The sequence below is a fragment of the Papio anubis genome, chromosome 7, assembly GCF_008728515.1.
Source record: "Papio anubis isolate 15944 chromosome 7, Panubis1.0, whole genome shotgun sequence".
NCBI classification, from domain to species: Eukaryota; Metazoa; Chordata; class Mammalia; order Primates; family Cercopithecidae; genus Papio; species Papio anubis.
In genome coordinates, this window is record NC_044982.1 from 121,338,916 (window position 1) to 121,343,421 (window position 4,506).

Genomic DNA, 4,506 nt, shown 5'->3' on the forward strand with positions numbered 1-4,506 from the left:
CCACAGGTGAGGAAACATCTTTTAAGACATTCTGGGCACAAATACGAGATCTGGGGGAGAGTAAAAGGGGCAGCCTGGGCTGTGCAGGGGGACAGGCGAGACCAGAGGGCTCCACTGAGGCCCAGCATCTGGGATGGATTAGAACTGATCTCAACACACCAGGGGCCACACCAGCAGAGCAAGAGCTCTGGGCACACCAGGCTTAGAAGGCTTGAAAGAAACTCCCTCTGAGAGGTCAGCTGGCCACCGCTGACCCTGCCTCTTCCTCCAGGCCACCCTCTGAGCTGTGGGCACACAAACCAATTTGCCTACTCCACCCCCCTTCAGCCTAACTTTGGAAAAACTCATTCCCATTGAGGTGAATTAGGTGGCAGAGTGCACTTCAAAAGAGATGTTATAAGAACAAGGCTTGACTCAGAGCATGAGGAGCTCAAAGGAATTTCTGGCAGCCTGGGGGAGTAGGTCCTCCCCCACACTCAGGCCCCCTCCAACCCCGCTCTGACCATGCTCTGTGTCTGGGGCCTTTGGAGCTTCAGGGTCAGGCACGTGAACAGCGCATTGTCCCTGTGCTACAATCCCAGGGCAACACCTCCTGAAACCACTAATGCCATTCCTCCCAGGCCTGCACATCAACAAAGCCACAGGGGCCTCTCTCCACATCCCCGCTCCTTCCTCCCTCCCTCCGGTGGGGCTGATAGGAGTCCCCAGCCCTTCCTGCTTCAAATAAAATGATACACGAAAACACGCAATGCTCTATGTCTGTAAAGGAAACACTAAATAATTTTAGAGAATCCTAAAGTTCATGTCTTCACTGACATTTTTTCCATATGAAACAGCCCATTTCTTAATTATTCAAAATAAACTTGACTCTGCCCTCTCCTACTCAGGGTAGTGGGAAGTACCACCTCAGACAGGATAGGGGGACCACTCCTCATCTCTTGGGGTTCTGTAGTCCAGAACATTCAGGGAAGATTGCCAGGACTCAGTTCTTTTCAGGCCTGCAGAGTGAAGAGAAGCCAGCAATTCTGAAGGCGGCAGGAGCCGGCCCCCACCGCAACTCCAAGCCTGCCCACCAGTCCAGTCCTCTCTGGCACCTACACTCTCCTTGCCTGCAATGCCTATTCCCTCAAGGTCTGTGGGGGCTTGGGACTTCCCACGAAGTCATGGTGCACTCGGCTCTCCCCTCCCTAAGCCCCTCCGTGCTGCCTCCTCTCCACCTCCATGCTACATCCAGTGTATCCCCTCCCCTTCACCCGCCTCCCGCTTCCTCTGCACTGGCCTTTGGAGCTTAGAAGCGTGTTGTGATACGGTTCAGCAGGTCCTAGGCCCTAGATCCACAGCTGCCCCTGTGGTCTGTTCCTGGGGCCCTCCATGGCTCCAGGATGACCAGCTTGCTTCACCCTTCTAAAAGAGAAAACACAAACCCTCTTGAATTTTTACATCTTGCTAATTATTATTTTTTTCATGGTACTTGGAGAATGCAGAATATCAGAAAATTATAATTATCCAAAAACATCCTTCAGTTATCCAGTTGCAAGAATGACAGCATTTCAATGCTGAAAAATGTCAAGGATCATCTCTAGGGTAGTTTCCTCACTTTGCAGAAGATAAAACAGAACCAGAGACAGAGAGGTACCGGGAGCAGGCCAAGGTCACAAACAGTTTCAGGTGGAATGAGAACTAGAACTCAGATCTTTCTCCTCTGCAAAATTGCTCGACAAGAAAAAACAGACAAACGAAAAATTGGCGGGGCGCTGTGGCTCACACCTTTAATCCCAGCACTTTGGAAGGCTGAGGCACGCAGACCACTTGAGGTCAGGAGTTTCAGACCAGCCTAGCCAACATGGCGAAACTCTGTCTCTACTGAAAATACGGACATTAACTGTGGGCGATGGCACATGCCTGTAGTTCCAGCTACTCAGGAGGCGAGGCAGGGGAATCGCTTGAACCCGGGGGGAGGGGTTTGCAGTGAGCCAAGATGACCCCACTACACTCCAGCCTGGGGAAGAGACTGAGACTCTGTCTCAAAAATAAATAAATAACATAAATAAAAATAAAAATAAAAATTTGCCCAGCATGGTCTAATTTTAACAAGTGAGCCTGTAGTCGCAGCTACTTGGGAGGCTGAGGCAGGAGAATCTCTTGAACTCAGGAGGCAGAAGTTGCAGTGAGCCAAGATCGCACCACTGCAGTACAGCTTGGGTGACAGAATGAGACTCCATCTCAAAAAAAAAAGTCCAGGCATGGTGGCTCACGCCTGTAATCCCAGCACTTTGGGAAGCCAAGGCAGGTGGATCACCTGAGGTCAGGAGTTCAAGACCAGCCTGGCTAACATGGTGAAACCCCATCTCTACTAAAAATACAAAAATTAGCCTGGCATGGTAGCTGAGGCAGAATTGCTTGAACCCAGGAGGCAGAGGTTGCAGTGAGCTGAGACTGCACCATTGCACTCCAGCCTGGGTGACTCCATCTCAAAAAAAAACAAACAACAACAAAAAAATCTACCTCTGGCTCAAAGTAACACATGCTCATGTAGCCAGAAATTCTGAACTAATAACTAGGTCTATCTCATGCTAGTTTCCACAACAAGGCATTTATGAAACCACCAGCCCTACCTGTTCTAAATAACTGAATACAAATGTGGATGCTAATTGAAGATTAGCATCATCTGCCATCAATGTTAATATGCTTTTTGGTTATTTGCAATTCCTTTTTGTACATCTGGGGGAAACATCATTGTCCAAATTAGCTCTTTTCACTCAATAAACGCCATATTAGCATTCTGAGGTTTGCGTTTGCCTACTTCTTATTTAATAAGGTCAGATGAGAAGCTAGTCAAATGACTTCCATTTCACTGAAGAGGGGTAGCGAGTGGGGAGAACTCAAGGCCCTAAAGGCCGAACTCCCTGGCAGCGGCCCCCCGAGCCACAGCACTGCTGGGAGCAGCAACTACCACCACAGTGGCCTCCCCTGAAGGGCTGGCCCAGATGGGTGACACTAACTCAGGTGGCTGCAAGGTCCTCTGCCTGGATCTCGGTCCCCGTCCTCCCAGCGCTGCTGCAGTTATCATCAATGACAGCTCCAATGTCACCTTCTCTCTTGTCCCCCAATGAAGTGGCCATCATCAACCGGGCACTTTCTATGCCACACTTTCATAGCACGTCTCAGCATCCAGAGGGCTCTTTCGTGTCTGCCTGGCTCCCTTGCTGGAACCGAGCTCCATGACCACAGCAACCCTGACCACTCATGCACCCCTGAAGCCCCGGTGCTGACACCAAAGGTGTTCAATTGATTTGTTGAAGGAATGGAAGTAGGAAGGAAAGTCTGAGCTGCTCAGGGCTTCTGGAGTAAGTCTCACACGGAAAGTGGAGGCGGCACTTGTCTCAAATCTTTTCCAAACTGTGTTTTTAAAAAGAAAAAAAAAAAAAATCAGTCTTTGAAATCAGACTCGCATCCAAATCCCAACTACTTTAACCAGTGGCAGGATCATTGGGGCAGATGATTTAACCTCCCAGAGCCTGTTCGCTAAACCGGAAAACGGAGGAAATGACACCAATTAAGTTAAGCGCCTGGCTCTTTCTAAATGTTGGCTCAAACGGTGGTGACCCTTCCCAGACTTCCATCACTACTGGAAGTTGGGGTCCCAAAGCAGACACCCTCATCCCCTTGGCTCCGAATGCAGGGAGCGAGTCCCGAGAAGCCCAGGGGAAAATGAAAGCGCGCCCTGGCCCACCCTCCCCACGAACCCCCGCCGCAGCCCCTGTCGGCCCCTTCCGGGCCCCGGTGGGTGGCCCCAGGCCTTGCTAGGGTCACGCCTCTCGGGTCCCGGCGCAGGGAAGAGTCCAAGCAGCGACTCGCAATCTTTTCGGGGTCCCGAGTCGAACAACAACATGGTGCCCATGGGGTCTCCAACACCCGTGCGGACCCCATGGGCACCATGGCCCCTGGCTCCAAAAATGCATTCGCGCCGCGCATACGCGGCTCGGTAGTTTCGAGGGTCGGTGTTGCATCACCCCCGCGCAGCGTTCGACTAAAAACCCGGTTCTGATCCCTCCGCGCCTCCTCTGCCCCCGCAGAAAGACGCGCAGGCAGCACGCACCACGTGACAGAGCGTGACCGTCCGCCGGGAGCGCGCAAAGGTCTGGCGGGAAGAGGGCCTATTTCCCATGAGTCCTTCATATTTGCATATACGATGCAAGAATGTTAGAGAGATAATTAGAATTAATTTGGCTGTAAACATAAAGATATTAGTACAAAATATTGATGCAGAAAGTAATAATTTATTGGGTAGTTTGTAATTTTAAAATTATGTTTTAAAATGGACTATGACATACTTACCGTAAGTGTAAAGTATTTCTATTTCTTGCCTTTATATACCTTCTGGCAAGCGGGCAGTTCCGTGCTCGCTTCGGCAGCACATATACTAAAATTGGAACGATACAGAGAAGATTAGCATGGCCCCTGCGCAAGGATGACACGCAAATTCGTGAAGCGTTCCATATTTTT

The 4,506-nt window shown here is 50.5% G+C and overlaps 1 non-coding gene across 1 annotated transcript; it reads left to right on the forward strand.

Moving 5' to 3' along the window:
* The first annotated feature begins 4,399 nt into the window (after window positions 1-4,399).
* LOC116275973 lies at window positions 4,400-4,506 on the forward strand. Its single transcript, XR_004185439.1, has one exon. It is a non-coding gene; the product is annotated as a U6 spliceosomal RNA (small nuclear RNA).